Source organism: Moschus berezovskii, chromosome 10 (genome assembly GCF_049115385.1).
Source record: "Moschus berezovskii isolate FMDL1 chromosome 10, NW_MosBer_1.0, whole genome shotgun sequence".
Classification (NCBI taxonomy): domain Eukaryota; kingdom Metazoa; phylum Chordata; class Mammalia; order Artiodactyla; family Moschidae; genus Moschus; species Moschus berezovskii.
The window spans coordinates 11470393-11496648 of record NC_142469.1 but is presented as its reverse complement, the minus strand read 5'-3'; the positions used below and the strand labels follow the sequence as shown (position 1 = coordinate 11496648).

The 26256-nt window shown below is 40.2% G+C and overlaps 1 protein-coding gene across 2 annotated transcripts in view; it reads right to left on the bottom strand.

Moving 5' to 3' along the window:
* The window catches only part of ADGRB3 (adhesion G protein-coupled receptor B3), an 893473-nt gene that overhangs the window by 780402 nt on the left and 86815 nt on the right, over positions 1–26256 (bottom strand). The gene's annotated exons all lie outside the window — the stretch shown is intronic.

The following is a 26256-nucleotide window of genomic DNA, read 5'->3' as shown; positions in this document are numbered from 1 at the left end:
ATTTTGCTCATTTAAGTCAGAGCTGCACAGCACTGTTTAGTGGTTAGGTTCAGGGCCCTGGGGTCAAGTTACCCTGTTGACTCCTGCTCTGTCTCCTGCTGACCATGCCAATTTGAGCTTCAGTTTCCTCACCCGAGAAATGGGGCAACAACAGTCCCTATGTGCTAGGGATGCTGTCGAAAACAAATGACATGAATTACATACATAATTTAGAAGAATGCCTGGCACACAGTGCTGTGTTTATATTTGTGCATTTGTGTGTGTTTGCAAAGCAAACTATTTTGAAAAGCAAAGTAGACTCTATGTTGTCTGCAAATTCAGCGGCTGCAAAAAAGATGCCTTCATGGTTTCAGAAAGGTTTTTTTTTTTTTTTTCAGTCCCATATTGCTAGACTGGAAGAGGAGGGTTTTGTGGTATTCACAGACAGCCAAGCACTCAATGTGCATACAGAAATCCAGATTCAGAAAGATGTACTACAATATTGTCCAATATCATCGGGACACAGAGTGGGAAGTACGGTTCTGAGAGCTACCAGACAGCAGCAAATATGTTATCAAGCTGCAAAGGAAATCAAAATGTACTTTAAAATGTCCCTTTGGTGTACCCTGTCAATATTTTATTTTTCAAAGAACACAGCCTATCTTCTAGAAATTTCATTAATGTGTTAAACCATCAAAATGTCAATTTGAGTGAAACTTACAAGCCAAAAGCCATTCTCACAGAAGAGTTGGAAAAATCAAATCAAGTAAAATTCAATAAAAATGCCCAGATAAAATCAAAAGAAAGAAATTTATATTAAGCTTCTGACAAATACATGCCTGATTATTTCATTCTCAGAAACTATTAAAAGTTCAACAGTCCTCTTGGCGAAGGAGCTCAGCTTCACTCGGAGAATTGTTTTTTTGTCATCTGATTGAAATGACAACCATTTTGTCACCAAGAAAGATGTGGTAGCAACTAGTTGGATGCAGTGCACTTAAGGGAATTCACAGAAACCACTCCTAGCATCAATTTCTAGGTTTTTCACATTAGATTTTTTATTTTCAAGGAATGTCTAGAGAACTAAAAGCCCCAATGTTCCTTGTAAGACAAATCTTATGACCCTTAAAAGTAAACTGAGAAAGTCCCAATGAAAGAAAATACAGAATTATAGTAAGTCCTTATAATTAAAAACCATACCCTAGCCTAAAAAAGTGGGTTTTGGGAAAAGGGGGTTAAATTACAATGTGCCAACACAGACTTCTGTCTGTACTTCTTTTTTGTTGTCTCAAATTTTATGGAACAGTATTGAAAATAATTTGGAAAGTCTATTTAAAAACAATCCAATCAGGAAAGAGCATCCTGCTGATTACATCGTGTTACAATTTTTTAATAACCTTTAATGTTGGGAGGGATTGGGGGCGGGAGGAGACGGGGACGACAGAGAATGAGATGGCTGGATGGCATCACCGACTCGATGGACATGATTTTGAGTGAACTCCGGGAGTTGGTGATGGACAGGGAGGCCTGGCGTGCTGCGATTGATGGGGTCGCAGAGAGTCGGACACGACTGAGCGACTGAACTGAACTGAACTGAATATTCTTTTTTAAAAAAAATTATGTATTTTCTTTGGCTGCACCGGGTCTTCATTGCTGTGGGTGGGTTTTCTCTAGCTGTGGTGAGCGGGGAATACTCTGCAGCTGCAGAACATGTGTTTCTCTTTCTGGTGGCTTCCCCATGCTGTTGAGCAGGGGATAGAGGGTGCTTGGCTTCAGCAGTTGTGGAGTGTGGGCTTAGCTGCCCAGCAGCAGCATGTGGAATCTTCCCAGAGGAGGGCACGAATCTGTGTCTCCTGAATGGGCAAGCCAATTCTTAACCACTGGACCACCAGGGAAGTCCAAATTTAACATTCTGATAACCTTTGATAATTATATTAAATGATATATGCTTCTTTAACCTAAAGGATTTTTAAATTTTTTTGTTTTATTGGAGTATAGTTGACTTACAATGTTGTGTTAATTTCAGGTGTACCGAAACATGATTCAGTTATCCAAATACATGGATCTGTTTTTTTTTTTCAGGGGCTTCCCCAGTGGCTCAGTGGTAAAGAATCCACCTACAATGTAGGAGACCCAGGTTCGATCCCTGGGTTGGGAAGATCCCCTGGAGAAGGGAATGGCAACCCACTCCAGTATTCTTGCCTGGAGAATCCCATGGACAGAAGAGTCTGGAGGGCTACAGTCCAAGGGGTCCGAAAGAGTTGGACATGACTAAAGTGCCTGAGTATGCATGCATGCACATATTTGTTATCAAGATTTTTCATTTCTAATCTTAAATCAGTTTTCCAGGAGTTAGCAACTCTGTCATTACTGGCATTCTGGGCAACAAATAACAAGCCTAGACAACAGTTCCAGGACTCTGAATACTGTAATGAAGAATCATGGAATATCCAAGCTGAAAGGGGGCTGGACATCAGGGTTCACAAGCTCAAGCCCTGCAGAGGCCGTTACCTGGATATATGACAACAGGCAGGACTTAAGGTAACCTACGGGGAGCATTTCTGGTTGATGATATTACAACTCCAACAGGTATGTGGGCTTTACCAAATAAGTCTTCAAGGGACTTCAAAAGATCTCCAGTTTCAAATGCTAACCTAGTCCAGTAAGAAAACTAAGGCCCACAGAGTGTGAAGGGTCCACAGGCACAAAGTACCACACCGGGGTCAGAACTCAGCTTCCCTGAATTCCACCCCAGCGCTCTCTCTGCTTTATCCTCTTCTTCTGCTAAAAGCAACGTATTCTGATCCATTTTTAACACATGCAAACCACAGCAGGTCTAATGAGAAGACAAAGAGGTCCAGAATCATATACAATAGGAAGTCAAAGGCAGTCCTCAGAAATCCCACAGCTCTAGGAATTTTCTCATAAATATTTTGGATCTTCCATATTCCGTATCTTGAAATAGACAAACCCCCCAAGTACAAGAGTTTCCTTGCCCTGTCCACATGGTCCATCTAAATGCAGCCCAGCGGTCTCAATTCCTAGGAGTCCAGACTGAGCTTCAAAACAGATGGCTGGAAACCATGCAGAACATTTCTGCAATGACACAGCTCATTTGTTTTTCTCTGCATAGAAATGACCTCTATCTTTCTGTTCATGGAGTAATGGATAATATACCAGACCAGGAATCAAGAGGATGACTGCAGAACTGGTTTTACAACTGACTGTGTGCACATTCTGAACAAGACCCTTAACCTTTTTGATTCTAATTTCCTTCTAAGTTGAATAGGTAGATAAAATAATCTATAAAGTCTTTTTCTATATGCATCTTTTCTTTTTATGTGGGTGTACATAACTTTGGGTGAAAAATATTCACTCAGATAACAACAAAGAAAAAATCTTTCTAGCAAATAATCCTTACTACTGCTGCTGCTGCTAAGTCACTTCAGTCCTGTTCGACTTTGTGCAACCCCACAGACAGCAGTTCACCAGGCTCCTCTGTCCCTGGGATTCTCCAGGCAAGAACACTGGAGTAGGTTGCCATTTCCTTCTCCAATGCATGAATCCATGCTAAATCACTTCAGTCGTGTCCGACTCTGTGCGACCCCATGGACAGCAGCCCACCAGGCTCCTCTGTCCACAGGATTCTCCAAGCAAGAACACTGGAGTGAGTTGCCATTTCCCTCTCCAATAATCCTCACTAGAGCAAATCTAATCTAGACAGCATCCCTCCAACACTTACCCTAAATCAACAATCGCCTTCTACCCACAGGTGTTATCAAATTATTTAGTCAATAATATGAATAGCTTCCTAGCTGCCAAAACCACAGGCCTCTGTCATAGTCTTGATCTTTCTTAGACTTCTGCAAAATTTGACAAATGCTATTCATCCTCCAGTTTTTCTTTATTTCCATCTTTATGACTGTGACAACACTCCTGGAATCTATTTCCTTAATTAATTTACTTTCAGACTCTCAGCTTCTTTCTGTCAGCCCTCAACTTAAACTTCTGTCAAATCTTCCCCTTCTCACTCTGTGCTGGCGACAGACTCACCCCTCCTCAGCTTCAGCACTGCCATCTGGAGTTACTAATAATTCTCAGATCCGAGCCCCACACTCTGTCCTCTCTCCTGAGAGATCCTCCCAACTGCCCCCTAAATGCTGTTCAGTTGCTCAGTCATGTCTGACTCCTTGTGACCCCATGAACCACAGCACACCAGGCATCCCTGTCCATCACCAATTCCCGGAGTCCACCCAAACCCATGTCCATCAAGTCGGTGATGCCATCCAACAATCTCACTCTCTGTGGTCCCCTTCTTCTCCTGCCCCCAATCTTTCCTAGCATCAGAGTCTTTTCAAATGAGTCAGTTTTCGCATCAGGTGACCAAAGGACTGGAGTTTCAGTTTCAACATCAGTCCTTCCAATGAACACCCAGGACTGATCTCTAGGATGCTGCACAGCCAACTGTAAACCTGCCATCTTGAAAACGGGTCTTTGGTATGCATCCTCCACATGACCCAAGCTAAATCTACGGCATCATTCTCAAGTTGTCTTGTTCTTACTTCTGACCTCTAATTGCTCACCAATTCCTTTCAATTTGTGACAAAAAAGTTGAAAAACACCCCTTCTGGGCACTGTCTCCTGACTTTGTTCTTATCTTCAACATGTGGATAGCTACAATAACCTCCTAAATAATTTCTATCATTCTAGTTTTTCTCCTGTCTAATCCATCAACTGAACTCCTGAATTATCATTCTAACACAAAAATCTGATCCTGCCATTCCCACTGCCTTAAAAATTTAGGAATCTAAACTCCATGAAATAAATCCTAAAATTCTCAGTGCATCCTATGTGTCTGTGCAGTCGCTCAGTTGTGTCTGATTCTTTGTGGCCCCATGGACTGTAGCCTTCCAGGCTCCTCTGTCCATGGAATTTTCCAGGCAAGAATACTGGAGTGGGTTGCCATTTCCTACTCCAGAGCATCTTCTGGACCCAGGAATTGAACCTGTGTCTCTGCATTTCCTGTGTTGGCAGGCAGATTCTTTATCACTTTGCCACCTGGAAAGATAATGCATCCTATATATCATCCTTCAGATTCTAGACTGAGCCCCCATTTTGCTTCCTCCTGTTTCTCCAGTGGGTAGAGGGGCACAACTTTACTCATTGTGAAATTTGTGATGCATGATTCTGTTACACTTCCCTTGAATGTCACAGCCCTCTGCCTAGAATACTCCAACCCCTTCCTAATCTATGAAGCTTTCTTAAGCTCCCCAAAGCAATTGATGGCACAATTCTCTGACTCCAGCAGCACAACCAGGAGATCTGACAAATATAAATATATTGATGGAAACTAAAGATTGAGGGAAGGAGGAGAAGAGGGAGACCAAAGATGAGATCGTTGGATGGCATCAGTGATTCAGTGGACATGAATTTGAGCAAACCTCGAAGGACAGGGAAGCCTGGGATGCTACAGTCCATGGGGTTGCAAAGAAAGGGATACAGCTTAGTGACTCAACGACAATAGGTCAGATTATTACACATTAAGGTGGCATCATCAGTGCTGGGATGTATGGTGGCAGCACACGGCTGTGTGGCAACCCTTGTAATGACTGTATTTCTGTCCGGCGTACAGGCCATGTCTCACTGTGGTGTGTGCTCTCTCAACTAACAAAGTGCCTATGCACCTTCACCATGAACTAAAGAAAATTGGTTCCTGAATAGTTTCTTCCCAATGACCAAAGTTAAAAAATAGAGATAAATGGGAAAGACTCATTCCTAAGAACTCATAAAGAACTGTGAGTTTTTAAAACTGCAAGTTAAAAAAAAAATCACCTTTTAAATAAAATCTATGCATCTTTGTTATATACTCTAGCCTGAATCTGTCATGATCATAAATCTAAAAAACAAAGGGAGACACAAAGTCAGTAATCAGTTCTCTTCTTTTGACATGTGAAAGTTCAAATCAAAATTTTATAGTTATTTATGTACCTATTTTTTTACTCCTAATACACAATTTTGTGCATGTATATGTGTTTAAAGACGTGTTGGTATCCAGGAAGTAGAAAAGCTTGTTTTTACCATGAGCAAGAATTATTAAATTAGACACTTTTTCCCAGGACAATGATCTACAGTTGACCGATATTTAGGCCATTCCTAAAAGTCAATAAAAGTCCACTGAACCTCTAATTTAATTTCATATTCCTCATTTTGCAGTTAAAATCTGTTTCTAGTCAGGAATTTGGAATCCATGCTGACTAAAAAGAATCAGTGTATGACATCTGAACTTCTTAATGTGATTCCAGGACATCTGTACAGTTCTTGAAAGTATTTTTCAAGACTTCAGTGTTTACTTGACCAGAACATAATAAGCAAAATATAAAATAATCAACCTGATTAAAACAACCTTTCCACTTACATTATTTCCTGAATACTTCACGTGCAGAAACTTAACTACATTTTAACATCCAGGTCAAGGTTTGTCAACCTTGGCACTACTGGGCTGTATATCTTTTTGATGTAGAGGGCTGTCTTCTGCATTGTACAATGGTTAGCACATCCCTAAGTGGTACTGCTGCTGCTGCTGAGTCACTTCAGTCGTGTCCGACTCTGTGTGACCCCATAGACAGAAGCCCACCAGGCTCCCCCGTCCCTGGGATTCTCCAGGCAAGAACACTGGAGTGGGTTGCCATGACATTAAATGTCAGTACCTCCTCTCCCAGGTGTGACATTCAAAGATGTCTCCAAACATTGCCAAATGTTTCCTAGAAGGCAAAATGCTCTCCAGTTGAGAATCATTGCTTCAGGTAGTGAGCAAATTGGCTTCTTTTGGTATCCACCATATAGCACCTCATTTAGCACTTAATAGGTATTGGTTAATACCTTAAACACCTTAAATTGGTAAGTGTGAATTACACTTAAGACTCTATGTCATACTCTATCTCAGCAGTCCTATAATTATACATGTCTTAGCCCCAGTGATTATCCATGGCTTCCCTAGTGGCTCAGAGGATAAAAAAATCTGCAATGCAAGAGATCTGGGCTCAATCTCTGGGTCAGAAAGATCCCCTGGAGAAGGGAATGGCAACCCACTCCAGTATTCTAGACTGGAAAATTCCATGGACAGAAGAGCCTGGTGGGCTACAGTCTGTGGGGTCGCAAAGAGTTGGACATGACTGAGTGACTCACACTTTCACTTCACTTTAGCCCCAAGGAATATCCAGTGTATATGTACTGATGAAAAATGAGCAACCCCTGCCCCCCACTCCTGGGAACAGGTTAAAAACCAACAACATTTGACTTCCTTATGTGTAAGGATGCTGTGTAATTTTTTATCTGAGCGAGAACACCATTTACCATTATTCCTCTTCAGAGATTACAAACTCCTTGTGCAACTGGGAAATAACACTGCCTTCTGAGAGTTAAACCGTCAAACCATCACTGAGCAGATAAGACAGAAGTCATAGAAAGTCACCCTAAAGGTGTCAGATGTCTCCAAGACAGGTAGACCTTGTCTGTAACTTCAATGGATGTATTAACATCGATGGACGATACCAGGGAAGAGAGAGCTGCTGAAGCTGGAGAAACATCTTGAAGGTAAACATAGGGTCAGAGCAATCTGTAGACCGACTACATGTAATGGATCTCTCTGCAAGTCACATCTTCATATTATGTTTTTACAAGTAAACTACACAGGGAGGCAAATTATCAGAAGTTTGCTTGTTAAGCATAAAATCAGAACAAAGAAGTTGTTTGTGCAACAGAAAGCTTAATATCTGCAAACACTCTTATTTGAGTATTGCCTTGGGCACAGGCAAAAGTTCGCCAGATGAATGTCACTGAAGAGAGCCCTCCAAAGACCACGGGTGCCCCCAAAGCACGGCGCCCTCTGGGCCTTTCGTACACGTGATTTCTTTCTTGGGACTTCTATTTTTCCTTGCTTTTTAAAACTGCTTGCTTGTTTTCTTGGCTCATTTCTAAATGAACATCATCATATGCAAAAATTAAATATAGACAAGGTGGGGTCACTCCTTATATTATCTTTTAGGAAAGAAGGAACTGATTTCTATTTGAGATGTTACACACTGTATCATATTATGGGGCAATTTCTAATCACTATTTTTCAAAATAAAGAGCTGTTTGGGAACACACACCAGCCTGAAATGACGTCAAGCAGTGACTTTGAGACACAGAAAGAACCTGATAGAAGCAAATAAAACATGAGGGAAAAAATTTTAACACAAGTCATTATTCAAGGCAGTATAACCTCATCTTTGAATAGTAATAACATTCTGGGCACCTACAAACATATATCTCAGGATCAATTTTTTAAATCCCCACACTATGCAAATTTATATCTGTGGTTTGCACTGAAATTATACATAGATTCAAAGAGTGCTGTATTTCAAATAATTTGGTAGGAAGCAATCACACTGTCAATCTACATTATATAACTCACAAAATAACCCTGGTGATGATAACGAACACACAGCTCTGCACAAGATGCATATAAAAATTGCAATTTCATAAAATATGAGTGGAGAAATTATAATAAAATTTTATTGTATAGCCACACTAATAAATATGATCAGCTAAAGAGATGCTTAATCTATATTTCTAAAAGTTTATTCAAGTTGTCCTTCTCTTTCCCATTTAAAGAGTTTCACAGTGGAAAGGGAGAATTTATCTAATATTAGGGGTTGGCACCTCTTTGAGCTCATGGATCAATTTAATGTATGGCCTTCCCTTCTGTTTTGCTTCGATGACTTAGAGACCAGAGCACTTTATTTTACAAGCATGCTGCTGCTTCTTTACAAGCATACATACATATATTTTAAATATACATATTAAATGATAAGAGATGTATGCATGGTAAGTTGCTTTAGTTGTGTCTGACTCTATGCAACCCTATGAACTGTAGCCTGTCAGGCTCCTCTGTCAATGGGATTATCCAGGCCAGACTACTGGAGTGGGTTTCCAGGTCCTCTTAAGGGAATCTTCCCAATCCAGGGATTGAACCCATGTCTCCTATGTCTCCTGCATTGGCAGGTGTGTTCTTTACCACTAGCAACACCTGGGAAGCCCCAGTGATAGAGACACATATCAGTACAGTTCAGTTCAGTTGCTCAGTCGTGTCTGATTCTTTGCAGCCCCATGGACTGCAGCACGCCAGGCTTCCCTGTCCATCACCAACTCCCAGAGTCCACCCAAACTCATGTCCATTGAGTCAGTGATGCCACCCAACCATTTCATCCTCTGTCGTCCCCTTCTCCTCATGCCTTCGATTTTTCCCAGTATCAGGGTATTTTCCAATGAGTCAGTTCTTCTCATCAGGTGGCCAAAGTACTGGAGTTTCAGCTTCAGCAACAGTCCTTCCAATGAACACTCAGGACTGATTTCCTTTAGGATTGACTGGTTTGATCTCCTTGCAGTCCAAGGGACTCTCAACAGTCTTCTCCAGCACCACAGTTTGAAAGTATCAATTCTTAGGTGCTCAGCTTTCTTTATAGTCCAGCTCTCACATCTATACATGACAATTGGAAAAACCATAGCCTTGACTAAATGGACATTTTTGGCAAAGTAATATCTTTGCTTTTTAATATGCTGTCTAGGTTGGTCATAGCTTTTCTTCCAAGGAGCAAGCGTCTTAATTTCATGGCTGCAGTCAGCATCTGCAGTGATTTTGGAGACCCATAAAATAAAGTCTGCCACTGTTTCCCCCATCTATTTGCCATGAAGTGATGGGACTAGATGCTATATTAGTTATATATATATATAAATGGGTTCAGAAAACAATTCAGACATTGACTGCAGCCATGAAATTAAAAGATGCTTGCTCCTTGGAAGAAAAGCTATGACAATCTTAGAGAGCATATTAAAAAGCAGAGGCATTAATTTGCCTACAAAGGTTTGTACAGTCAAAGCTATGGTTTTTCCAGTAGTCATGTATAGATGTGAGAGTTGGACTACAAAGAAGGCTGAGCACCTTTATTGATACTTTAAAACTGTGGTGCTGGAGAAGACTTTTGAGAGTCCCTTGGACTGCAAGGAGATCAAACCAGTCAATCCTAAAGGAAATCAACCCTGAACATTTGTTGGAAGGACTGACGCTGAAGCTGAAGCTCCAACACTTTAGCTACATGATACAAAGAGTCGACTCATCGGAAAAGATCCTGATGCTGGGAAAGATTAAGGGCAGGAGGACACAGGGGAGGCAGAGGATGAGATAGCTGGATAGCATCATCAGCTCAATGAACACAAGTCTGAGCAAACTCTGCGAGACACTGAAAGACAGAGAAGCCTGGTGTGCTCCAGTCCATGGCGTTGCAAAGAGTCAAACATGACTGAGCAACTGAACAGCAAAGTATAAAAGATCTATATATAGGTATATACATCTGTATCTATATCTGTAGATACCTACTAAGATTGAGGTGGTAATTCAGGTAGATGCTTCACCTAATTTAAAGAAGAGTTAACTTTCAGAAAGCTTGAACACATTATAATGACCAAGACATGAAAATGACTGCTACAAAGGAAAACATCATTCTCATTTGTGCAGTGTGAGCTTTGTCTACACTGGTTGACATGACAATTCTAAGAACCCCGAGAAACAAAATATTCAGTGGATGTCTAACTGCCCTGCTCACTCTGCAAAGTAACATCAGGAACAGCATCCCTTCCACCCCTCTCCTCTTCATGTGCTGGGCAGGCTCTAAAACAGGTGCATATGCTTGATCAATCCTTTACCTTGTACTTTTCCACACCTACACAAGTCTCAGGGCACAGGGAAGTTTAATTCAAGCTCAGTGAACACAAGTGCAGAGATGATAACTATGCCTGTGAGAGCCCTCCTTCCTTCAAGGTGGTGAATGCACACAAGCCCTGGGCCAGCCTCTCCACCTTCTTCGCACTTTGCCTTATGGTTACTCTGCGTGCAATCTTAGCACAAGCACACAAACTCACACATATAATTTATGTATGAATCTTTAGGTGTCTCTAATGTCCTTCTCAGGGAGTTGGTGATGGACAGGGAGGCCTGGAGTGCTGTGATTCATGAGGTCACAAAGAGTCGGACACGACTGAGCAACTGAACTAAACTGAACTGAACTGAATGTCCTTCTTTCCTGTTTATCTAGGCACATTTCATCTTTGAAAGATACCAGTTCATCAGTGTAAATGTAGGGTTCCTAAGGAACCCTAGGAAAAAAAATGCTAACTGAAAGACTTCATATCTGTCAGAGTGGTGGTCTAACTTCTGAAATCAGTTTCTTTTTTTAATATCCAAATCATAGAATTCGTAGCCAAAATACATCTAGGGATCATAATAGAGACATAAGAGCTATCTTGTCGATTTTATTCAGTTAATTATTCTCTCCCTCTCCCTCTTACTGCAGGCAGTTTGTCCTTGGGGAGAACTATTTATAAACCTGTGTGTTTTCCCTTTACCTACACGGTCCAATATGCCTCAACTAGCTATCGCATATTAACTGTATATAAATTTAACTTAAATTGAAATTCAGTTATTAGGTTACACTAATCATGTGAAAAGTACTCAACAGCCACTTGGGCCTATGAATTTGAAGCACATATAAAGAATACTGTCCAACATCATAGAGAGACAGAAGCATTGAATGACACCAAGGACAGGGACTCAGAAACAAACTAAGTCAGGAATGCAAAAAGACTTTAAGTCTGTATTTCCTTTGCTGCCATAATAAATTTATTTCCCAACTATTTCTTCATTCTTTTCACCAGTTATTTTATACAGACTGTGTCCCTGCTCAATCGCTCAGTCGTGTCTGACTATTTTGAGTCCTCATGGACTGTAGCCCACCAGGTTCCTCTGCCCATGGATTATCCTGGTAAGAATAGTGGAGCGGGTTGCCATTTCCTCCTCCAGGGGATCTTCCTAACCCAGGGATCGAACTCACTTCTCCTGTGGCTCCTGCCTTGGCAGGAAAGCTTCTTTACCACTGAATCACCTGGGAAATCCTTTATACAGCTCACAGGATAGGAAATTTCTACAAAACATTCTCTTAAACACTAATACATAATTAGTATTCTGTATTATATACAAATACAGCACATATTCTCGTTCTGGGTTTGCCAAACTCTAAGGAAATACATGGTAACTACCTGACATTGAGGACCACTGGCCCCTGTTGACACTACTCAGCTCTACTGTCTTAAATGATGTGCCATTAAGTGGGCATGGCTATGTTCTCATAAAATATAATTTATAAACCAGGCACGGGTTAGATTGCCCACAGACCACATTTTCCCAGCTCTGGCTCTAGCTGATGGATAAGCACTTATATAATAGGTAAACAATTCTATATAGATGCAAGATACACTGTGGTAAATGCTACTGCGTGTTCAGTATCTTTAGGAAACACAGAGTTGAGAGACAAATTTTGATTGAATGAACTGGAAAAGATTTCCCAGAGGAGGGGAGATGCAAAATGGGTCTTGAAAGATGAACATGAGCCCAGTGAGTAAATATGAAAAGAAGGGGATTTCAGGAGGAGGAAACAACTTGCAGAAAGGCTTGACAGCACAGGACTTGCTCAGTGAGTTGGCGGCAGGTCACTGTAACTGGAACAGACAGAGGCACTGGGACACATTCTAGTGGGAGGCCATCAGGCTGTCTAAGGCTATTCCAGGATGTTCTTTCCTAGCATCAACAGGAAGCAGGGTTTCACTAAGTGGTTTATGGCTCAGCTGTATCGTCTCTGTTGTTTATTAAAGTGTATAGTTGTGGGCCCCAAGCCCTCAAAATGTCAATTTAGTGGATTTGTAGTGCTGCTTAGAAAGTTCTATTCTGAGCAAGCCCTGCTGATTTTTAACATGTGAGAACCACTGACATACATGGTTAGTTAAAATATCTTTAAAAGCAATTCCTAAATCATTTACCACAGGCTGAACAACTCTAACATTTAAAATGGGCTGAGCATTAAATACAAGCTGAAGAGTCTTAGAATTATTATTGAGCTTGTTTCCGGCCTTCATCCTCCCTTCAAGTGGGAGTCAGTTCACTCTTCACTGTTTAAAGGCATTTCAAGAAGTCTGTCCTCGAGCTAACTCATTTCAATTCACTGCATGAGCCTGTGTTCACTGTATTACTTCACTCCACAGATGAATTTTTATACTTTAGCTATTCCCTGTCTCAGTTTTCTGAACTGAAATAACTCCTTAAAATGACTCTCACTTGCATCCCTTACCCATATTTTCTTGATCAACTGATTTGTCCAATGGAATTCTTCCATAAAACATTCTTGAGACATATTACTGGAATACATGTACCATGGCAGAAATATACTATGCTTTTTATTAATTCACAAAATCATAAGAAAAATACAGGCAAATTCCATAGCTTCATTAAAGATAGCTAGTGATGTGAAGACCTCTCTAATCAATAAAATTCCATCAAATCCTTTAAAAAAAGAACAGCTTCTTCTAGCCTTCTCTTGGTACAAGAGCTCTTTTGGACCCAGGTGTCTTCCAGGTAGAATCACTTTTCCCTAAAAGCATCACCCTGCTTATCTATGGTAAAACTCATTTTATCTTACTCACTCGGGAAAACTTTCTATAAAATAAATTTCATTTTAATCATTTTGAACATTTAAGACATTTATAGACCAAAATTTGTTATGATGGTGTAGCATTCTAAAATCTATCATTTTTAATGCAAAGGCTTTCATTTGAATTGGAGAAACTAACATCTGCAACTGGGGGTCTAAATTTGGAATTATTATAAAATACAGTGAATTATGTATAAATCTACTGCTATAAGGACCTTCTTAGGAGCTATGCATACTTAACATTTAAAACCGTTGATACAGCAGAATTAAGACCTTTCCTTAAAGATGGTCCTTTATTGAAAGACTGTTCAGGCAAATTGAAGCATTTATAAATATGTTCTAAAACATAGTGGCACTTTTTAAAAAAGAAGGTCCTTTCAAACAAAACATTTATGGGGAGAACTTGAAAACTGCTGAATATCCCACATAGAGAGATAAGCACCTAAGTGAGAAGTCAATAAAGACTATCACCAGTCTCTTCATAGAAATAAAGAACATGAGAAAATTAATCCTATAATAAAGAAAAACATTTGAATCTTAAGTTTACAGGCTCAGAGAAAGTAAATCACTTCCAAAAGTCAGAGCTTATCTCTAGGAAACAGGAGGGTAAATTATTTTGCTTAGATGCAGACTCTTCACAAACATCCCAAATAGTCTAGCAGACTTCCCAGCAAGAGTTAAAAGCAGGGATGAGCTTGAAAAAGTTTAACAACTGGTTCTCCTGGGAAGTGAGGAAGTAGGAAGCTAGGATTTGCAGTGCCTTCCAATTTCTGTGGTATAAATATTCCTAGCGGGTGATTTCAAGCCAGCAGCATGAGGTCACTGAAAGTAGAGTCAGAAGAAATGCCAGCTCTGTAAGCTGGTACAGAATGGCTCCACTGCACCTCTAGAAAAGAAACGAAGACTAAGCTCTGATACTAATTTTAGCATGTCCCAATGAATATGGAAAAAGGAGTGTGCATTATAAGACCAGTAAAACACAGGTCCACAATTGAAGGGGGTTTTTAATATCTCCAGGATTCTTTCATGAGCATGAACACACTAAATCGCTCAAGTAGTTGATCAGATAGAATAATAGTAGTTCAAATCTACTAGATTGTACTTACACATACAGTACTTTTGAATATATACATATGTATACACACACATATATGTGTATGTTTGAAAGTGAAAGTCGCTCGGTTGTGTCTGATTCTTTGTGACCCCATGGATTATACAGTCCGTAGAATTCTCCAGGCCAGAATACTGGAGTGGGTAGCCTTTCCCTTCTCTGGGGAAATCTTCCCAACCCAGGGATCAAACCCAGTTCACCTGCATTACAGGCAGGTTCTTTACCAGCTGAGCCACAAGGGAAGTCTAAGAATACTGGAGTGGGTAGCCTATCCCTTCTCCAGCAGATCTTCCTGACTCAGGAATCAAACCGGGGTCTCCTGCATGGCAGGTGGATTCTTTACCAACTGAGCTATCAGGGAAGCCCTATATGTACATGTATGACCTGTTTTTTGGTTTTTTTTTTTTTTTCTTTTTTTAGTTGCTAAGTCCTATCCCACTTTTTGTGACCCCATGGACTGTAGCCCATCAGGGTCCTCTGTCCATGGGATTTTCAGGGCAAGAATACTGGAGTGTGTTACCATTTTCTTCTCCATGTATATTAATACATATTACATATTCAAACAGAGAAGGCAATGGCAAGTCACTCCAGTACTCTTGCCTAGAAAATCCCATGGACGGAGGAGCCTGGTAGGCTGCAGTCCATGGGGTCGCTACAAGTCAGACACAACTGAGTGACTTCACTTTCACTTTTCACTTTCACACACTGGAGAAGGAAATGGCAACCCACTCCAGTGTTCTTGCCTGGAGAATCCCAGGGATGGGGGAGCCTGGTGGGCTGCCATCTATGGGGTCGCACAGAGTCAGACACAACTGAAGTGACTTAGCAGTAGCATATATTCAAACAAAATAAACAATGAAGATTTACCCTACAGCTTAATGGAAGCTTCCCTGGTGGGGTAGCTCAGATGGTAAAGCATCTTCCTGCAATGCTGGAGACCTGGGTTCAATCCCTGGGTCGGGAAGATCCCTTGGAGAAGGAAATAGCAACAAACTCCAGTATTCTTGCCTGGAAAATTCCATGGACAGAGGAGCCTGGTAGGCTACAGTCCACAGGGTTGTAAAGAGTCAGACACGACTGAGCAACTTCACTTTTCACTTTAATGGAAGCAGATGACTAGATTAATTCCAGGTGTTCCCAAGGCATTTTTATAGCAGAATGGTGGTATGATCACTGGAAAAAGCAGATTTTAAAATCAGAAAGACGAATTGAAATGCCCTAATTATCAATTGTGATTTGTGCAACCCTGAACTCATTTGACCTAGTTGTACCTATGAGTTCCTGTATTTAATTTAGATAATGCCAATTCTGATGGCATTATGTAGTAAAATACTTGGCACTAAGAGCTCATGGGGCTTCCCTGGTGGTTCAGAGGTTAAAGCATCTGCCTGGAATGCGGGAGACCCAGGTTCAATCCCTGTGTCGGGAAGATCCGCTGGAGAAGGAAATGGCAACCAACTCCAGTACTCTTGCTTGGAGAATCCCATGAAGCGAGAAGCCTAGTGGGCTACAGTCTATGGGGTCACTAAGAGTGGGACACAACTCAGCGATTTCACTTTCGTTTTCACTAAGAGCTCATAAAGGTTTAATGCCTAAACTGTCAACAAGCCCCAACAAACACAGACATCAACACACACACTCCAGGAAAGAGTACTTAATCTCTATGTTGTCTGCCATTATTCATTTCTGCTTTTACTTTTGGATGCTTTGTTATGTCAAATAGCTTCCTTTTTTATTGTACCATTTGAGTTTATTTATTTTCTGTCAGATGTAGCCAATACTGTCCTAATAGAGACCAATAGGAATAAAACGGATGATTTATAGGATCCTGGTGAGACTTATCACTATACACATAAAGCACTGAGTGAAATGCCTAAAATGCCTTATACTAGGTGCCCACACATTTACCAAAAACTTCTGTCCTTCCTTTATACGTTTGGAAGGATTAGTGGCAGAAAAAGGCAGGGCCCTAGCACAGGTACACCACGTATTAGTCCCATGACCTTCTCCAACCCCTCAGTTGTTAAATTATTTAAAAGAATCCAGTACTACTGACTGCAAAATATGATTGTGAGAAATAAGCAAGAAAAAGCAAGTGAAAAGGTCTTCTAGATTGTTGGTGCTTGACAAACATCAGTAAACTCACTTCTTCAAGGCTGCCCTTACATAGATGGGGCACAGAAGCTGGATAAAAATACGACAGGCTCAAGGATGTACCTTACAACACTGGGAGTATAGCCAGTGTTGTGTAATCACTGCAAATGGAAAACAACCATTAAAAATAGCATAAAGATTAAAACAAGATTTTTAAAGAAGAATCAATAAAATTGCATATGTATATAACTAAACATACACAGAAATAGAAAACAATGAAAAGCAAACGTGGGATAAAAAATTCTGCAGAGCTACCAACTAGAGGCTGATAGAGACAACTACAATTCCTGGTAATTCACTCAAGTCTCTCATGCATTCCTATGCAGAGGACGTAAGGTTTATTAATATTAAAGCACATTCAATTATTTTATCAGTTTACAGCTTTCGCATAACTTTAATGATGATAACAATTTTGTACAATTTATTATGCACTTTGTATGCTTTAACTCATTTGATTCCTTACATTTTCAAATGTGACATAGGTCATATTAAGCTTATTAATATAACAAGATAATATTTTACATATTAACCTTATTTTACAATTCCTGAGAACTTACTTTCCAAGGATTACATAGCTGGAAGTGTCAAAGAAACAGAAAGGATTTCGGATCTAACTCCAAAGTCTATATATTTTCAAACATTGACTACAGTATAATAGAAGACATTTTAAAATTCAAAAAACCAATGTTTTCATAGTTCCCCATGTCTTAGAAATAACTCATTGTTATTCCTAAGACATGCCATACATCAAAATATAAAATATATCTCCCACAAGCCTGCGTTTTACAGACTTCTCAGTATTTTCCCTTTATCCTGATTGCACATACATTTTAAATTGAAACACCCTCCAAACAATTTTTCAACATGCCAACTGTACTGTGGGACACTGAACATTCCATCAAGCTGGGTTTTCCTATCTGATCATTATTTTTCATTGCTATTTTCCAGAATATGTACCAGGGAAAATAAACAAATGAACCTAAGTGTGGTTAGTACACACCTGTGCCTCACACCCACCACCACCAACTGGTGATAAAACTTTTGTGTAAACACTGACAACTGTGCCACATGACTTAGACAGAATGAAAAATATCACGTTTAATAAGTTTTAGACAAAAAGGTCTTTCTATAATTGAAATTCTACTTAAGTGTTTTAGATATAGCCTCTCTTCTATCTTATTATCTTCTTTGGAATTAAAGAAAAAAGTTGCCTAGATTGCACTGATGAATGCTCAATTTTTTTGAAAATAATAAAGCATAAACAATAATTTTTTTTTCAAATTTGAAGGACTGTATCAGAAATTAGAGCCTTAAGTATAGATTAAAACCACACAGGCACTCAAGTATTTTACAGATGTTCCCAAGCAACTGTTTATACTATATAGATAAGAATAAAAGTACAAATTGTTTAGACTGTATGTAACCAAAGAATACTCTTTTAAACATCACTTAGCAAGTAGTTACTGCCCTTTGAATGAACAGAAATCATTCCATAATGATCATTCCACTGAAAACATATTATTCATATTTTATATGTATAATATATATTATATATCTCTTTAAAAATAATATAAAAGTTTTAATGCATTAAATGGATATACATAAATTTTACTGGGATTAGAGACATGAATTTCAACTTTCTAGATGTAAAAACACAATTGTAACTTCAGTTTAGGTTAGATACGTGAATACCTAGATGGAAAGCAGTTGCCTTTGTTAGCCCTGGACTGATCCAGCTGAAGACACCTGGTGGTAGCTTATAGCACAGAAGGCAAAAGTAGGCAGTCTCTTTACACAAGGGTGGCAATGGAAGACTCACAACAGGTAATGAAAGCAGAAGTCAAGCTGGCAAAGCAAATGCTAAAGTAGAGATGAGACGTTTCTATGTGATCCAGAAAGCAACAGATAGAGACGGAGACACAGACACACACAAGGTGCAGAGAGAGACAGGAAGGCAGAAACAGAGCAGTGACTCTGGACAAAACGCCTTCAGGAGCCCATCTGGGAGTGACTGGTTATCATATAAAATGTACTTAATAATTAAAAAAACATGAACTCCTAGGGTACCAGGGAAGGGAACTGGAATCTCCCAGGTATGAGGGCACAGTGTTTCAGCGGGAGAAGGGAGAACAGTATCTGGCTTTATGACCCAGAACAACATTCTCTGAATGATTTGTTCACAAAAATTGAAAACTGTGGAGAAGTGCCCAGTCCGTTTACCTCTGAGCCTTTCTGTTTCCATCGAGGTGTCGTTTTGTTATTGCTGTTTACACCACATGTTGTCTATAATTAGACCGTAAACCTGAATTTGATTGGAGAGAAAAGGCTGAGAAGTACAAAGTATCTGCTGATTCAAAATATAACCTTCAGATACTTTTGGTACAAGGTAGCCTTAATAATCCAAAAACAAGAACAATTTAAAAAAAATTCTGCCAGTGTTTGAAAGCCAAAGGTATTTAAGCTCATACAATAAACTAACCAAAATCTATAGAGTTCCAAAACTAATTCATAAAAAAAAAAAATTTTCTCGTTCTTCAGCAAAACCCATCAGTATTTAATAACATTTAATTTAAAAACATACAAATTGTGAACTCTGAAAGTTAAAGCTGGCAAACTGCTTCCAAGGAAGAAAGCGGTATTTTTAACTAGTATTAAGTGACTATTCCAAATAAGTGATTAAAGTTGAGAAGTGTTATTATCCAAGTAAATCGGAAAAAGCAAAATCCATTCAACTAGTCTAAACATCCAAAGTCACAATTTACTGAACTTCCATGTTTTTCTGTTTCTTCTTGCCTCTCTAGTTCTCCTTTTCCCCGAGTCCTTCCGCCTATATTTCTACCTCTTTGTCTCTATCCATCCTCATTTTTGTCCTCTCATTTTTATCCCTATTTTCCTTCTCCTCCTGAAATTCTGAGTCATTCAGTCTAATATTAAGAATATAGATTGCTAGTGATTTTGAACAGGTAAAATAGAATATGCCCCAGGCAAAAATTCACATTTGCATTCTAGTGTTAGAAGTAGAGCTATTAAAATGCAAAAAAAATACCAGTTAAAAAATGAATTTTAAATAGTAACTACTGAAATGCCTGTGGTGAAGATCAAGACCAAAATTGCTAATATAGCTGTGCCCTTGAAACTGAGCAAGACCCTAAGAGGCCTTGCTGGTGACAAATCTTTGAGTCCCTTTGCAGAAACCAAGACCCTAGCCCAGGTGGAGGTTGCTGATTACATGTTAACCCCAAGCAGATAGACTCCAGACTGGCTGAAACCAGAAACATCACCCTGTTACCTCATCACCAACCGACAAATTTATGATTACCGAAGAGTATAGCAGTGGGGAGAGGGTAAATTAGGAGTTTGGTATTGACAGGTACACATTAATACACATAAAACAGGCAAACAACAAGGACATGCTGTATAGCACAGGATCTTATAATAACCAATAATGGAAAAGAATCTGGAAAAGATTTTATATATATATATGTATCATATGTATATATATCATATATATGTATGTATAATTGAATCATTTTGCTGTACACCTGGAATCAACACATTGTATACTAACTATAATTCAATATAAAAAATTATAGCTTTGTAGAAAGAAAGTCTAGGACCTGCAACCCTTGCCCCAAATCTTGCCATTACAAACCCTTCCCTGAAACCCACTGGGGAGTTCAGGTCTTCTGAGCAGTGTCTGTCCTTCTCCTTGCTTGGTGCCCTTCAATAAATGCTGTACTTTTTCCTTCCCCACAACTCCGTGTCATGCCTTGCTACATAGCCAATGAGCAGACCCAAGTTCAATTCAGTAACACCCTTAGCCTTCTGGGTCTCAGTCACCAGAAACTGCTACCTCTTTAAAACCTTTAAAAAAAACTTTTTTTTTTTAACCTCTGCTGAACTCAGACAAGTTGCAAAATAATGATACTCCACATATAAATTAAGCCTCTGTTCAACATCTATTTCATAAAAAATCTTGTGCACTTAGAAAGTCAATGAATGTATTAAAAATATTTTGGTCTCAATTATTTTTGGAAGTCTAATTCATACTTTTAAAGGACATTTACCCCGGAGTTATTTGTTTCCATAGCATAATACTTATGCCAAGGACAGACAAAAACTTTGAGATAGAGTCACATTAAAACTATTGATAAATTGGAAGACTGGGATAGACATATACACACTGCTATATATAAAATAGATAACTAATAAGAAGCACCTTTATATCACAGGGAACTCTATGCAATACTCTGTAATGGCCTAGATGGGAAAAGAAGGTAAAAAAAGAGTGGATATATGTATATGTATAACTGATTCACTTTGCTGTACAGCAGAAACTAACACAACGTTGCAAATAATTTATATATTTCAATTATAAAAAACTACACCTTTCCAAAGTAATGTATTATTGTAAGTCAACTATACTTACATAAAGAAAAATAAAAATTAACAAAACAAACAAAAAATACGCCTTCTCAACAAATCAGCCTTCTCAACAAATCACGTTTCCCTTAAAAGCCACTCCTTCCAACTCCATCTCATTAAGTAAGGTATTTTCCCAGCATTTAGTTCACCACGAAAAAAGAACATTCGTGCCAATAAGGGACAAGAAGCATATTTCTTGGGGTGATGGGATGAGTCACTGTGCAGAGATAAGTTGGGTGGTGACTAGTGCCATGGCTGTGAACTAATCAGAAAGGCTGCAGTGGATGAAAGCGGCGCTGGGCCACAAGCACTCTGGACAGGAAGAGTTAACAGCTGACCCAACAGCAAGGTCAGCCTCATTCTGCTGGAGCCAAAATCTCATTGGCTTTGCTAGGCTGGCTGAGCCCCAGATAAAAACCAGAGGCTGGCAGAGGCACCAGTGCAGGAAGTCAGTTGTGGGGAATAGTAGAAAGTGCACTTAGCTCTTATTTCAATTTGAATTGAGACTTCAGAGGGTTTGCATCTCTATGATACTCATTATTTGCTAATTTTGTAAATTCTGTTTGATTTCCTATGAACTAATCAAAAAACTAATGTAAAATAGAAATCATCTTGTGTTGTTTATAAAAAAACTGTCTTGTGAAAGAGAGATTTGAAATTATAAACAGTTTACCAGTCTTCTGGAGAGGAAAGGAGTCCAAGACAAAGAAAACGCTTGAATAGGTGTAAAAGAAGGAGAGAGAAATGCAAGCAGTTCACAGACTTGGCGGAAGGAAGGAAACAAGGCCCTGAGTTGTAGATCTGGGATCTGGAAAGTTAATGATCATATCAACTGTCTTCATTCACGAGGATGAAGAGACCTGGCCTGGGTGGGAAACAAAGAATGTACAGCTCAGATGGAGGGTCCTGGGGTTAATTCACAGCAGTGTGAGGGGTCAGAATGAAGAGCAGGAAAGAGAACAGTGAACTTTCTCACCAAAGTCTTTCATTTATTTCAAGAAATAGAAGGGAAGGAGGAAAGACAAGGGGGTCCCAGAAAGGAAACTACGCAGGGGGGTGGGGTGAGACCTCAGGAAGATTTAAAACGATCGGTGCACACGTCTGGGAGTTCAATTTCCATGAAGCCCAGCCAGCTGAACCTAAGGTAGGGGAGGGATGGGAAGCCTGCAGGCAGAGCCATCCCCTACCTAATCTAAGGCTCTGAAAGGAGGGTAGAAGCCAGGGATGCCCTCTGATCATTAGCAGCTCCTGTAAAACAATGGCCTACAACCAACGGGAGTCCCCAGCCCCTACTGGGGCCTGTCAGGAACTGGGCCACAGCGGAGGTGTGGGTGAGAAGCTGGTTATCTCTTGCATTACCGCCTGAGGTCCGCCTTCTGTCAGATGACTCATTAGATTCTCCTAGTGGCGTAAACCCCTACTGTGAACCACACAGGCATGAGACTCTAATCCCTGCTGATCTGAGGGGGGATGCTAGTGCAAGGCAATGGCTGCAAATACCAGCACAACACTGAAATGTTTGAATCATCCCCAAAACATCCCACACCCCCAGTCCTTGAAAAACTACCTTCCAGGAAACCAGTCCCTGGGGCCAAAAAGGATGGGGACCGCTGGCCTACAGGAAGATCCCTACAGATGCACCTTCGGGGGTAGGGTGGTGCACCAGCACTCTTCCCCCAGCCAGCCTTTCAAATTCCTTGTGGCAGCAAGAAAGAAGATTCTGCCTTGAACTAGAAACATCGTAACAGTGGTGCACACGTGGAAAACAAAAGCTGGTTCTTCTTTAAACAAAAGCAAAAGCACATCCACCATCAGCACATCCACCATCCGGAGAAGAGCCAGATAAACCCAAATAACAGATGGCACTAATCGCTAGAATGCTACACTCAATACAAACGGGAGTAACAAGAGCAGAGACTCAGAACCACTCAGGATAAAAGGTGCTGCAGACACAACAGGCTGGACACCATGAGCCAGGGGGCAAAAAAAATGGAAACCACAAAAAGAATTTGGGTGGAAAGGGGCTTGCATGGGATGAGGGTGCTCCGATTCTTCTGATAAGAGTGTAGGTTAAAGGTTGTATTTGAAACACTTGAACAAACACGACCTACATCTTTGATTCTGATCTCTCAGCATTCACCCGCCCCTGTTAGCGCAGGATGATGGAGAAGTTGACAGCTAGAGTCTTGGCGCCAGACTAGCTCTGTGCATATTTGCTGTAGGACATCAAGTAAGTGACTCCACCACCAGTGGTCCTGGGTTCTATGCTTAGAAAATATAGACAATAAGAATATCCCTTTTATATGTTTTTTTTTGTGAGGCCTGGGGCAGCAAGCTTCCAAAGCATTAAGCACAGAGTCCATCACTCAGGAAGTATTCGGTAAGTGTTAATATGTGTCAGTTATTTTTTACTATGGTTTTTATTATTATTAAGGTAAGGCTATGGTTTTTCCAGTGGTCATGGATGGATATCAGAGTTGGACTGTGAAGAAAGCTGATCACCGAATAATCGATGCTTTTGAACTGTAGTGCTGGAGAAGACTCTTGAGAGTCCCTTGGACTGCAAGGAGATCCAACCAGTCGATTCTAAAGGAGATCAGTCCTGGGTGTTCATTGGAAGGACTGATGCTAAAGCTAAAACTCCAATACTTTGGCCACCTCATGCGAAGAGTTGACTCACTGGAAAAGACTCTGATGCTGGGAGGGATTGGGGGTGGGAGGAGAAGGGGACGACAGAGAATGAGATGGCTGGATGGCATCACCGACTCGATGGACATGGGTTTGGATGAACTCCGGGAGTTGGTGATGGACAGGGAGACCTGGTGTGCTGTGATTCATGGGGTCGCAAAGAATCGGACACGACTGAGTGACTGAACTGAGCTGATGGTAAGATTTGAGATAACAGGGCATAAACAAGCATTAAAATAAGGGGCAGGAAGAACTTAGTGGTTTTTAGCTTCTTAGGGAACAAATAGCATAATAATCTTCACTGAAAGGAAAACCAATTTACCCGAAGTATTAATAGTTCTTTAAGAAAAATCGTATATTTAGGTCACTTCTATAAGCAGAAACTTCCATTTGCCTACGTAGTCTGATATAAACAACATATCCCAGTTTAGTATTTTAATATAGGGGTTGTGTCCATGATGAAAATGATATACCCCCTCCAAAATATCACACTATTTTGAGAAAATAGATGTTTTCTCCTCTTGGCATAGCCAACCACACACCCTCCAGGTCCATAGGCTCTGTACTCTCAGCCGAAATGCTGAGGCCCATTTTAAACACTGAAAGTTTCTGCAGCTTGAGAAAGCTAATAAAAAGCCTCCTGATTCTACTAAAAAATTCATTAGTGAGAAAGCATGCACTTAGTATTCAAGTAACCTGATTGTTATGTAAAATTATTTTCTTAAATCTGATGCATATTTGCATGGGATGAAAGCAACATGTCATATAATTATTATAATTTTTGCAAAGTTAGATTAATTTAAAACAGTGTGATAGGGCTTCACACACATTTTACATCTTACAAAAGGCATTAGAATACGATTAGTATGCAGTACTTCCACCTCAACTGGAAAAGAAAGGAATCAGTGTGACCAATGGGAATGCGAGTCCCTATTAACAGGCAGACACAGCAGCGGGGCTAATGTGTTGGCATCTCATCTTGGATTTAATTATTGAAATAACATCTCATTTGCTTCAAGGTATTACAATTATCTCCTGTTTTAAATTGAAAAGTATTCCAGAATGAATGCGATTAATGAAGCAAAGGGTTCAAAACGTTCAGAGCAGTGAGCTTTAAAGCAGAACCACCTACATTTTAAACAAATCCCCACTCAAGGAGTGCCTGAGAAATGCATTTTCTTTCATTCCAGCCCCAGTGTATGTGCCCCTAAGTGAGGCAGAACACTTTTTTCTTATTTCACTGCTATTAAGCAAAAAAAATTAGGTACAGACTGGTAATAGGCACTGATATGAGCCAAGATCTTTAAAAAAATAAAAAGCTCACTTTCAGAAGTTAACCCACCAGTTATGAAACATTTGCTTAATTTTTTGTAAGATAAAACTATTTTAAAAATGAGAACAAGTGAAGCTTCAAATGTGACATATATCAAGAGTCAGCCATTATCTTTTCCTTACTCTTGAAATAATTCAAAATATTTTTTAAAATATTCAGCACAGGTGTCGTGGTTAAGATCTTTTAAGAGGCAGAACTCTTTCATTGGAAGTACCTATTTTTTGTATTTTAAAAACTTACTGGGAGATGATCCAAACTTCTGCTGATTTTATGGACTGTTCATGTCCATGAACTGAGCCCTTTAGAAATGCTGGTGGAGAATGTCTTTCTTTCACGTGTGCACACCCGGCAGTGCCCTTGAGGCAGGCTGGGGCCGTGCACTGGGGACGCTGCAGTACTGTACCTGGATAAATGTCTCCTCAGTCAACAGAACACAAAGAAACTAAAAAGGACTAAAAACAACTGTGCACTTGTGCAGTCCCAGCAAATTATGGGCTGCTGCTGCTGCTAAGTCACTTCAGTCGTGTCCGACTCTGTGTGACCCCATAGACAGAAGCCCATCAGGCTCCCCCATCCCCGGGATTCTCCAGGCAAGAACACTGGCATGGGTTGCCATTTCCTTCTCCAATGTGTGAAAGTGAAAAGTGAAAGTGAAGTGGCTCAGTCGTGTCCGACCCTTAGCGACCCCACGGACTGCAGCCTACCAGGCTCCTCCATCCATGGGATTTTCTAGGCAAGAGTACTGGAGTGGCTTGCCATTGCCTTCTCCGAAATTATGGGCAACAAGATACAAAACAGTCCCCCCAAAAATCCAGCTGTCACTTCTGAAAAGCGGGGACAGAAACAGGGTATTGGGAGCAAAGGCAGGGTACTATGTGTTTGGCCCTGCACTCAACACCACTGACCCCTGGAAACACTCCTACCCTCACCCCGACAAGGAACCCACTCACCTCACCCTGGGGAGACAGCAAGGGAACCTGCTACTCATT